Raw genomic sequence first — 12,866 nt, 5'->3', positions numbered from 1 at the left:
TGTAGAATTGGCTGGAATTGTGATTGGACGCCATGTCGCGTTTGGAGAGCCCCTGATGTGCCTAAACAGTAGAAATCCCCCACAAGTGACCCCATTTTGGAAACTAGACCCCTTATGGAACATATCTAGATGTGTGGTGAGCACTTTGAACCCCCATGTGCTTCACAGAAGTTTATAATGTAGAGCCGTGAAAAAAAAAAATCGCATTTTTTCTACAAAAATGATCTTTTTGCCCACAAATTTTTATTTTCACAAGGGTAACAGGAGAAATTAGACCACTAAATTTGTTGTGCAATTTCTCCTGAGTACGTCGATACCCAATATGTGGGGGTAAACCACTGTTTGGGCACACCGCAGAGCTTGGAAGAGAAAGAGTGCCGTTTTACTTTTTCAATGTAGAATTGGCTGGAATTGAGATCGGACGCCATGTCGCGTTTGGAGAGCCCCTGATGTGCCTAAACAGTAGAAATCCCCCACAAATGACCCCATTTTGGAAACTAGACCCCCCATGGAACTTATCTAGATGTGTGGTGAGAACCTTGAATGCCCAAGTGCTTCACAGAAGTTTATAATGCAGAGCCGTGAAAATAAAAAATATTTTTTTTTTCCACAAAAAAGATATTGTAGCCCCCAAGTTTTTATTTTCACAAGGGTAACAGGAGAAATTGGACTGCAATAGTTGTTGTCCAATTTATCCCGAGTACGCTGATGCACCATATGTGGGGGTAAACCACTGTTTGGGCGCACGGCAGAGCTCGGAAGGGAAGGAGCGCCTTTTTGGAATGCAGACTTTGATAGAATGGTCTGTGGGCATTATGTTGCGATTGCAGAGCCCTTGATGTACCTAAACTGTAGTAACCCCCCACAAGTGACCCCATTTTAGAAACTAGACCACCCAAGGAACTTATCTAGATGTGTGGTGAGAACTTTGAATGCCCAAGTGCTTCACAGAAGTTTAGAATGCAGAGTCGTGAAAATAAAAAATATTTTTTTTTTCACAAAAAAGATATTGTAGCCCCCAAGTTTTTATTTTCACAAGGGTAACAAGAGAAATTGGATGCCAGAAGTTGTTGTCCAATTTATCCCGAGTACACTGATGCCCCATATGTGGGGGTAACCCACTGTTTGGGCGCACGGCAGAGCTCGGAAGTGAAGGAGCGCCTTTTTGGAATGCAGACTTTGATAGAATGGTCTGTGGGCATTATATTGCGTTTGCAGAGCCCCTGATGTACCTAAACTGTAGTAACCCCCCACAAGTGACCCCATTTTGGAAACTAGACCCCCCAAGGAACTTATCTAGATGTGTGGTGAGAACTTTGAATGCCCAAGTGCTTCACAGAAGTTTAGAATGCAGAGTCGTGAAAATAAAAAAAAAAATTTTTTTCACAAAAAAGATATTGTAGCCCCCAAGTTTTTATTTTCACAATGGTAACAAGAGAAATTGGACCCCAGAAATTGTTGTCCAATTTATCCCGAGTACGCTGATGCCCCATATGTGGGGGTAACCCACTGTTTGGGCGCACGGCAGAGCTCAGAAGGGAGGGAGCACCATTTGACTTTTTGAGCGCAAAATTGGCTGTCGTGTTTGGAGACCCCCTGATGTACCTAAACAGTGGAAACCCCCCAATTCTAGCTCCAACCCTAACCCCAACACACCCCTAACCCTAATCCCAACCTGATCCATAATCCTAATCACTAACCCTAACCATAATCACAACCCTTACCCCAAAACAACCCTAATGTCAACCCTAACCATAACCCTAATCAAAACCCTAAATCCAACACACCCCTAATCCTAATCTCAACCCTAACCTCAAACCTAACCCTAATCCCAATACACCCCTAATCACAACCCTAACCTTAACCCTAATCCTAAACCTAACCCTAATCCCAAGCGTAACCCTAATGCCAACCCTAACCCTAATACCAACCCTAATCCAAACCCTAACCCTAATCCCAGCTCTAGCCCTAACTTTAGCCCCAACCCTAACCCTAGCCCTAAGGCTACTTTCACACTTGCATCGTTTGGCATCCGTCGCAATCCGTCGTTTTGGACAAGAAACGGATCCTGCAAATGTGCCCGCAGGATGCGTTCTTTGCCCATAGACTTGTATTGCCGACGGATCGTGACGGATGGCCACATGTCGCGTCCATCGTGCACTGATCAGTTGTGTTTTGGCGGACCATCGGCACAAAAAAACGTTCAATGAACCTTTTTTTTGTACGTCGCATCCGCCATTTCTGACCGCGCATGCGTGGCCGTAGCTCCGCCCCCTCCTCCCCAGGACATAGATTGGGCAGCGGATGCGTTGAAAAACTACAGCTGCTGCCCACGTTGTGCACAATTTTCACAACGTCCGTCGGTATGTCGGGCCGCCGCATTGCGACGGCCCCGTACCGACGTAAGTGTGAAAGAAGCCTAACCCTAAATTTAGCCCCAACCCTAACCCTAAATTTAGCCCCAACCCTAACCCTAAATTTAGCCCCAACCCTAGCCCTAACCCTAGCCCTAACCCTAGCCCTAACCCTAACCCTAACCCTACCCCTAACCCTACCCCTAACCCTAACCCTACCCCTAACTCTACCCCTAACCCTACCCCTAACCCTACCCCTAGCCCTACCCCTAACCCTACCCCTAACCCTAACCCTAACCCTAACCCTACCCCTAACCCTAACCCTACCACTAACCCTACCCCTAACCCTAACCCTAACCCTACCTCTAACCCTAATTTTAGCCCCAACTGCTGTTCTCCTGCCGGCCGGCAGATGGAGACAGATGGCGGGCGCACTGCGCATGCGCCCGCCATTTTCTTCTGCCGGCGGCCAGGAGGAGCAGCAAGAGGATCCAGGGACACAGGTGAGTATTAAAAGGTGAGTTAAATAGAGCAGTCAACCAAAGGATAAACCACGTCACCTGTGTAAGGAACCTCAGAAGCAGCAGCTTCACTCACAGCCACCAGAGGGAGCCCATAGACAGAACTCGCCGAAGTACCATTCACGACCACAGGAGGGAGTTCGACAACAGAATTCACAACAGTACCCCCCCCTTGAGGAGGGGTCACCAAACCCTCACCAGAGCCCCCAGGCCGATCAGGATGAGCCAAATGAAAGGCACGAACAAGATCGGCAGCATGAACATCAGAGGCAAAAACCCAGGAATTATCTTCCTGACCATAACCCTTCCAATTGACCAGGTACTGGAGTTTCCGTCTCGAAACACGAGAATCCAAAATCTTCTCCACCACATACTCCAACCCCCCCCCCTCGACCAACACCGGGGCAGGAGGATCAACGGAGGGAACCATAGGCGTCACGTATCTCCGCAACAACGACCTATGGAACACATTATGGATGGCAAAAGAAGCTGGAAGATCCAAACGAAATGACACAGGATTAAGAACTTCAGAAATCTTATATGGTCCAATGAAATGAGGCTTAAACTTAGGAGAGGAAACCTTCATAGGAACGTGACGAGATGACAACCAAACCAAATCCCCAACACGAAGTCGGGGACCAACACAACGCCGGCGGTTAGCGAAACGTTGAGCCTTCTCCTGGGACAATGTCAAATTGTCCACCACATGAGTCCAAATCTGCTGCAACCTGTCCACCACCGCATCCACACCAGGACAGTCCGAAGGCTCAATCTGCCCTGAAGAAAAACGAGGATGGAAACCAGAATTACAGAAAAAAGGAGAAACTAAAGTAGCCGAGCTGGCCCGATTATTAAGGGCGAACTCAGCCAAAGGCAAGAAGACACCCAATCATCCTGATCAGCAGAAACAAAGCATCTCAGATATGTCTCCAAAGTCTGATTAGTTCGTTCGGTTTGGCCATTAGTCTGAGGATGGAAAGCCGAAGAAAAAGACAAATCAATGCCCATCTTAGCACAAAAGGACCGCCAAAACCTCGAAACAATCTGGGAACCTTTGTCCGAGACGATGTTCTCTGGAATGCCATGCAAACGAACCACATGCTGGAAAAACAATGGCACCAAATCAGAGGAGGAAGGCAGTTTAGATAAGGGTACCAAATGGACCATCTTAGAAAAGCGATCACAAACCACCCAAATGACCGACATCTTTTGAGAAACAGGGAGATCAGAAATAAAATCCATGGAAATATGCGTCCAGGGCCTCTTCGGGATCGGCAAGGGCAAAAGCAACCCACTGGCATGAGAACAGCAGGGCTTAGCCCGAGCACAAATCCCACAGGACTGCACAAAAGAACGCACATCCGCAGTCGGTGCGGAGGGGCCACTCTGCCTCCGTTCCTAAGAATGCAGAGAGTGAAGGACCTTCGATGACGTCGCGGTCACGTGAGCGGTCACGTGACTGGTCACCTGACCGCAACGTCATCGAAGGTCCTTCACTCTCTGCATTCTTAGGAACGGAGGCAGACGCTTGCAGCGGTGACAGCCAGGGTTCGTCAGAGGGGTGAGTATATCCATATTTTTTATTTTTATTCTTTATTTTGTACATGAATATGGATCCCAGGGCCTGAAGGAGAGTTTCCTCTCCTTCAGACCCTGGGAACCATCCAGGATAGCTTCCGATACTTGTGTCCCATTGACTTGCATTGGTATCGGGTATCGGTATCGGCGATATCCGATATTTTTTGGATATCGGCCGATCCCATCCGATACCGATACCTTTGAGTATCGGAAGGTATCACTCAACTCTAATGACGACTGTAATGGAAATACCATACTTGCAAATCTGTGGCCTTTCAATTTTTTGGGAGGCTAAATAGCGCTGTATAGAATTTGAGTATCACACAGCCACAAAATAAGTACACCGGCCAAAAAAATGACCTAACTGGAAGCACAGAGATATATGACGGCTGTAACAGAAATACCACACTGGCAAATCTGTGGCCTTTCAATTTTTTGGTAGGCTATATAGCGCTGCATAGAATTTGAGTATCACACAGCCACAAAATAAGTACACCAGCCTACAGTGACCTAACTTGGATCACAGAGATATATGACTGCTGTAACGAAAATACCACACTGGCAAATCTGTGGCCTTTGAATTTTTTGGTATGTTAAATAGCGCTGTAAAGAATTTGAGTATCACACAGCCACAAAATAAGTACACCGGCCTCTAATGACCAAACTTGGAGCAGAGAGATATATGAGGCCTTTTTCGGTGAATTTAAAACACCAAAAAAATGGGGGCACAAGGGTAGCACACACTACTATGCTACATATGCCTGACAAACTATCACTTTTCAACAGGCCTCAGTCTGACAGAACAGAATGCATATTTTTTTTTGGGGGGGGATTTTTTTGAAAAAAAAATAAAAATTGGTATATAGACAGTAAATAAGCTGCAGCAGCAGCAGCTGGCAGTTATGGAGCTTTGGGAAGGATGCAGTGGGAGCAATGGACCCACATACAGTGCCTGCAGGCCTTGCACTGATGTGGATATGCTGTTCCCTGACTGCCTAGTGCTGCAATATCGGGACCCACGAATTAGCCCTAAAAATGACTGTTGGTTTCTCAGGATTGTGGATGTACGAGTTGCAGACCTACACTAGTTGGTTTCTCAGGAATTGTGGATGTACGAGTTGCAGACCTACACTGACTCTAAAACCGCGATTCTGACTCTCTCTCGGCAGCAGCTCTCCCTACTCTTGCTGAAACAGGAACAGAATGTGGCGAGCAGGGCGGTTCCTGGTCTCTTATACTCGGGATGATGCTGTACGGCCCAGCCAATCACTGCACGACCACAACAAAGATGGCTGCGGCGTTTCATGGCCTGGCAGACAATCCCTGCACCGTGATTGGGTCTCTAAAGTCCACCAAAACTGCTGGGTGGAGACTGCAGTTACCGCTGAATAATCCCGGAAATGCTCGCTGCTCGCCAAGTATGCCGAGTATAGCGATACTCGGGCGAGTAGCGAGTAGTGGCAAGCACGTTCGCTCATCACTAGTCTTATATAGACCTGGCAACACTTTGTGGCTAGCCAACCAAGATGGCTATGGCATCACAGTGACTGGCAGGCAATCCCCACATGCTTATTGGCTGTCTATAAAGCACCAACCATAAGGGGCAGGAACTCGAGCTTCCGCTTGAGCATTCAAGTAAATACTCTCCAAGTAACGAGCATCTTGACCACACTGATGCTCGAGCGAGTAACGAATACTGACAAGCATGCTCGCTAAGCACTACTTAACATATTTAAAAGTGCCTAAAAGAAATATTCAATTTTACTTTTTTACTGTATCTAACTGTATAGTAGTACTTACCTACAATATTAATTGATTATGATAATATTACTACTTTTCCTTCGGCCTTACTTGTGCCTGTTGTCAAGTGTAAATATTGCAGGAAATGAGGAGAGGTGTTTCGTCTCTCTTCTCCCTCTCACCTATCAAATTGCTTATAGGCAAAATAAAAAGGCGGACTTTCAGCTTCAAGACCAATGCATGCTTGGAAACTAGAGCTTGGAAACTAGAGAAAATCTTGCTTTATTGTTTTTTTGGGTGGTAGAGAAACAACAGCCGTGGATAGACAGCTGTCTATCTCACAACCTAAATTTCCTATCAGTATGTCTTTGGAGGGCAGGAGGAAACCGGAGTACATAGCAGAAACCCACAGAAATGTAAGGAGAACATACAAACTGCTTGCAGATGTTGTCCAGGAGAGCAAACCAACAGTGCTAACTACTGAGTCACGGTGCTGCCCTTATATACATACTATATAATACTTTTCTGCTTTCGAAAAAAGAGCATATTCTGAAAATAGAATTGACATTCAGATTGGGAAACAAGTCAGTGGATTAAATTTGTATATCTATTCAGTTTATCATGCTGAAAGTTATTCTATTTGTTTAAAAACTTTCTTAATGTTTTATTTCTGTAGTTCACACTTTTGGCTCAGGCATCTGCACAAACCTTCAGTGTGAATGCCCTGTATTTGTCTTCTGTTTCATTGTACAAAATACTTGTGAGTGGCTTTTGCTGGAAAAGCAGCTAATTGCTTAGAAGTTCAATTTTAACAATGTCTTTTTTTCACATTTCACTATTCATTTACTCTAAACACAACTACAAATAGTTTAGATGTAACGATGACTGAAGTGAGTAGAGGCCTTTGAAGTGAAAGTAATACCAGTCAATGCAAAATTATTTATTACATTAAATATTTTATGTTTTGTCTTAAACTTCAGCATTTTTACCATAGACTACACATCATATATTCTCTTTGATTCGGAGGAAGCAAAGTTTTGCATTCAGATCCTGAGGGCTGATGATAATTTCAGCATTTCAGGTTCACTGAAAGTTTACCAATGCTTTGAAGATTTGTCTTTCCAGAACATGAAGAAGGCCTCCAGTCTAAGCTGTATAATTAAAATATGTGCACAGTTTTCATAATCGAACATATTTTAAGTCCCTTGTGTAATATTATTGCATGATGATGCGATTTATTACATTAATGAGCCTTTAAGAAGAGTGAGAGTTTTCATCTGGATCATTGAAAATTCATACAATAAAATGCAGGGTGGAGGAACACTAAATAATACAGCAGTTCAATTAGTAAAATAAACACATCCATTCTCATAATTGTGTAGGTATTCCCAAATCTATGCAAACACGTAGTCCTTTTACTATTTATTATTGACATGCCATAATTTGTTATTGACATACATATAAATATTTCTATGCTGTTAAATCAATTAGATTCACAAATCCATTTGTTGATATTATGGCAGATGAATGCTCAAAGAAACCAATTAGATCTCTCTAGATTATTGGCTAGAGGAGACGAGAAATGTTCTGACACAGCCTTGATGTAAACTTGTTTTAAGAAACACAAAAGAATTAGTTTAGTAGGGAAAGGGTGCAAAAAGATCCATCTATTAATAAATTTTAATTGTGTGTGTCTCCTTTGATAATGATAGTCCATCTTGAAAAATGAAATGCTCTTCAGAGACAAATAGCATCTGATTCAAACATTTCTTCATGTTTCTAATAGAATATGTCACACTTTACTGTTTGACACACATTTATCACTTAATTTCACAGAACAGTAAACAACTCCGGAGTCACAAGCTGATTTAATTGAAAAAAGCCCTGGGCATTAGTTCCTTGTAATGATGTCCTGCACATAGGACAGATGGAGAAGGAGGAGTAAACTGCAGAAAATATGGAGCCCAGTAACATGTCAAGTCCAATAAACCCCAGCATTGACATTTTGAAAATCCTCGTTTTGTTTGCTAATTTATATATCTATATACATCTATATACAGGTAGTTCATTTTTAATAGTGAGAAATACCTTACATGCAACATTTGCTGTAGAGTGAAGTGCAGCTGGGTTTGTGCAGTGTGACAGATAGGGAGAGACCACAAGAAAGTTCAAAACAAATGTCTTTTTATGTCCAAAAAGCTCAGAAGACAAACAGCACACAGAATCCTCCGGATTGCAGCTGGGCAAAATCCTAATTCAAGGCTTGTTGCCATGGGCCACTGCACCACCGTGTCATACTGAGGGGTGCCAGGCCTTTTGGCTCTGCTTGGCTCCGTGTTAGCTCACACAGGCTTAGCCTTGCAGATCCACCTGCTTTGCAAGCTTGCAAACCAAGATTGACACACCCAACCCTTTGCTGCAGGGTTTTTAAATGAAATCTGTGGTCATGGGCCACTTGTAAGACCCGGTCTGGAGGGAGCAGACAGCCCCACTTCCATCCTGTAGTCCGCTATAAAAATAAAAGCCCATGCGAGGTTTTCTTAATTCTGCCATGGGCAAATAGCTTACCCAAGACCAAACTTACTTTTACTTTGCACTGCAATCACAGCTATGCCTGTGACTGCAATGCCCTCCAGTGGCCTTAATATGCTTCAGTGGCTTCAATATGCTTCTGTGCACATTCTGGGGGACTCATAGTGACCCTCGCATATGGAGCGCCCCCAGACACAGGTCCATGAGTTCTCGGTACTGGGCCTCTCTGGTTGGTTCTGAGGCTGTCACGGTGGCTAGACCCGGTCCGCGACCCTGCTAAGGGGCGTCCAATAAAGGTGGTGCAGTCTGTCAGGGGTTCATGACGCCACCTGTGGTGTTCGGTCAGGGTGACTGACGCTGCTGTGGGGTCCGCTGGGGTGATGGAATGGCAGCTGGATGGTATACCTTCCCACAGGTGAAGTATGTCCCCAGGGCTTCCCAGTAAGGTGGATGGTAATGGTGTAGGGTGCAGTCAATAATGAGGACACAGGGTTGCAGTCTCTTTACCTCTTTACTGAAGACTTCAGGATCCTCAATCCAGAGCACGCTTAACAGGGCTATCTGAGACCGGCCGGTCTGGGCACATCCAGAGTTTCCTTCGCAGATGGAAATCATTGCCTACCACTAGCGCTTGTGTGTTGTAGTCCTACCCTGCTGAGCATTCGGAATTGTCCTCACAACTGCTGTTTTCGTTTGTTCGTTCTCTACAGCTCTCTCTCTCTTTGGTTCCAGATGTTTCTAGTTCACCGTCCCCCAGATATGTTATGGCTAGGACGCACCCGTATGACGGGAAGGCCTGGAGGTCTTCCGGGACCCTAGAGACGCCCCTCTCCCACTGTTGCCCCCTATGTCTTCGAAGGTGTAGTAAGGTAGACAGCCAACCTATGATTAACTGTCCTGCAGAGTTCGAAGTAAGGCCTAGAGTCAGTTACTCCCGCAGTGTTCCGGCCAGCAGCTACGCGCCTCAGTAGGATGTTGCCTCGGTCTCACGGCATCACTTCTACTGGTACTCCTTTGTGCTTGATCTCGTTTACACTGTTCCACAATATCCTTCCCTTCGTGTCTCTCTCTTGGATACCGCCGCGGGGTGTGCAGGTGCGGTTCCATTACGTTCTGCTCTGTTCACTAGGCACCTGCCAGGTTCTCACGCCTGACAGGGACCCCCCTGTGTATTCTCCCTGCAACGGGATGTTGCCTGAATCCAACCCAGTCAGCTTCTAACTAACTTCCTCCCCAACCCCTAGTTTTACCAGTGTCAGGAGTGGCCCAATAAATAAAGCCTTTTTCTCCCCCTAGTGGCCGGAGTGTGAAGTGTAATGTGTTCTGGTGATACCTGGTCAGGAGAACTCCTTAGTGCCATCAGACGTACCATCACTCCCCTTAGTGGCAGAGCATCATACTGCAATGACCAGGTCTCTGGGGCGCTGCACTCCCCCCCGGTTAAATCCATTACTCCTGGACTGGGAAGAAGAACAACAATACATTGCAGCAAAAGACATACAAAATTTTGAAATGCTTAAAACAGGTAATTAGAATAATGCTTCCCTTTATGGGAGGTGAGAACACTTGAACGTTACAAACAAAAACAAGGTTAAATATTTTTAAATAACATTCTGACTATAAATAACTCTCAGTACCCAGCCGGGTATTCTACCAAGTGCAAACTCTGAACAATAATTTAACTTTTCCTTTAAGGACGTATAAGCTGAACCCACTAAAGGCCTACTATAAAATACTATATAAATAACTCAACTTTTCTTTCCGTTCTAGCTTCACCAATGCAGGACTGCCTAGCTCCTTGGCTGGGCCTACTGTCATTGTACCGACCATCATTCTATGGTTCTCAGGAGGACTATCTCTCTAACCCCTACGGGTTCACTTCAAGCTTTCCTGTCCTCAATCTTTATTAACATTATCAAACTTTACTAACTTTCAACATTATTAACGTTTCGATCTTTTCCAAAGCAACATGTCAACATTCCCTTTAAGAGGGAACCAAGTCTCTAGGAAGTAGTTCAGATTCTCTCTGTCTGCAAGTCCACTGAAAGCAAGATCTTCTGCGTCATGTTCAGAAGCATTATCTTCGCAAAGTCTTCTTTCACTTGTAAAACCAGTAGGGAGCACCTTTAAGAAGGTGCAAACTATATACAAAACAGTTTTGAATCATTCACTGTTCATGATCCGGCAGTCTTTTAAACAATGATAAACTTGTGCAAAAATAGAAAAAGAACTATAAACAATAGGGATCCCGGGTAAACAAAGGGACCCCTTTTAGGAATAACCCTGGACGGGTTTTAAGCAGCAGCAAGAAACAGTTAACTATGTACATATGTCGGGGTTTCGAGGTATAGTGCTGTAATAGGTGACACAACATCAGCCGGTGTTGACCACGTCCCAGCCGGGGAAGGTCTGGCCCTGTGTCACCGTCCAGCACCGTCTTCATCGGATCAGCAGCGGTCTGGGTACGAGCGGTGATGCTGGTGGCAGACTCCGTAAGCAGGACACCACACGCCGGGGTGGTAGTGCTGGGTCCTGTGGGGCCAGGGGTCAGTGGAGTCCCGCCACAAGTTTCAGTCGTGACCATAGATGGCGCGACCACGAGCGCGCAGCGTTTGACTCTCTTGGCATACCACCCTCGCTCACTCCAGTGGCGGGTGTAGGTCACATGGTCCCCTCTGTACAAGTTTCAGAGTGGAGGTACACTGTGGGACTGGGGTTCCACATTACAGCTGGTCACAAAGACTTCAGTCAGCAGCCCTGGTTCTAATATGAAGCCGCAACCCCTCCCCCGGCGGAAGGCCAGCACAATCCCGTTTCACCAAACTCTCAGGGCAGCAATTGACGAGGGGCACCCGTTCCTCTGGTCAGACAGTCTGCTCCATTCATTCCCGGTCCTCCCATTGTGAAATCAAGCTTCATCTATACTAATCCCAGGTGAGCCTGATGACGTAGGAGCCCTCTTGTCGGGCCCCGTCTGGTTGGAATCGGGGAGCATTCCACTCAAAGACCACCCCCGTGGGGCTCATGTCTATCCGTGTACCAAGAGGTGTCGGCAGCGGGGGCTTCCCGCTTCCCGGCCTGAAATGGCTTAGATCAAGTGGTAGTATCTGTTCTTGTCAGTTTAATATCTGATACATCCCTTATGTGGGGACCATGATCTATTAAATGGATTTTTAGAACAGGGAGCTGGAAACGGAGCTTGCTCTGTCCACTCCACGTATTGCCCCGTTATTGCAGTGTCTCCGGGATCAGTGATCCCAGGTGAGCCTGATGACGTAGGAGCCCTCTTGTCGGGCCCCGTCTGGTTGGAACCGGGGAGCATTCCACTCAAAGACCACCCCCCTGGGGCTCATGTCTATCGGTGTACCAAGAGGTGTCGGCAGCGGGGGCAGGATCCCCTTCATGGCGTAAAGGGCCACCACCACAGTCTCAGTAGCGGGAGACCAGTCATCAATGGGCTGGAGAGCGGTCACCGGGGCCAGAGCGGTTGGTGGGGCAGGGTCGCTTTGGGTACCTGCGTCTGATGTGGTTCCACCGATGTCGGTCGGCTCCGCTGATGAGGACGCTGGAGTCCGCTGTGGCCCTGACCACAGCTCCCCCTGGGCGACCTTCCAGCACAGCTCTGACTTCCATTTCCTCGCCGTCGCCGACCCCCCATCTGGAGTTGGGTGGTCCGATGCCTCCTCCGGCAATTCCAGGGGATCCGGGTTCCTCTGTGACGGCAAGCCCTGGTCCGGCTCCACTGGGCTGCGGTGATCCCGGGTCACTTCATCGTCGTTCAGGTACCCGCTGGTCGTCAGCTCTGCTCCTTAGTCGGAAGCGGTACACACACGAGGCTCCGCCATTTTCTGGGGTTTGAGCTCCTCCATTCCTGAGCTCGTCATCATGCAGCCGTAGTGGGCGGAGGCTGCTGTTCGCGCTGTTTTTTCGATCTCCTCCCATGACACGCTCTCCTTCTTCTCCTGCGCTCCTCGTGGCGCGGCAATGGCTGCGGTTTTGGCGGGAATCATGCGACAGATAGCAATACACAGTCTTTGCAATAAATCACAGTCCAACACTTTTCAGTCACAGTTCCAAGGCACACATGACCTGCTTCTTTCAGGCTTAAGTAGATCCTGTTCGTGACGCCAAGTTGGAGCGC

General features: G+C 46.7%; 1 non-coding gene across 1 annotated transcript; it reads left to right on the top strand.

Moving 5' to 3' along the window:
* Window positions 1-11,790: 11,790 nt before the first annotated feature.
* Window positions 11,791-11,987, top strand: LOC138640213 (U2 spliceosomal RNA). The gene has a single exon (XR_011313718.1). It is a non-coding gene; the product is annotated as a U2 spliceosomal RNA (small nuclear RNA).
* Window positions 11,988-12,866: the final 879 nt, after the last annotated feature.

Source organism: Ranitomeya imitator, chromosome 5 (genome assembly GCF_032444005.1).
Source record: "Ranitomeya imitator isolate aRanImi1 chromosome 5, aRanImi1.pri, whole genome shotgun sequence".
In the NCBI taxonomy this organism is placed as follows: Eukaryota; Metazoa; Chordata; class Amphibia; order Anura; family Dendrobatidae; genus Ranitomeya; species Ranitomeya imitator.
Note: the sequence above shows the minus strand (reverse complement) of the source record. Positions and strands in the feature narration are given on the sequence as shown.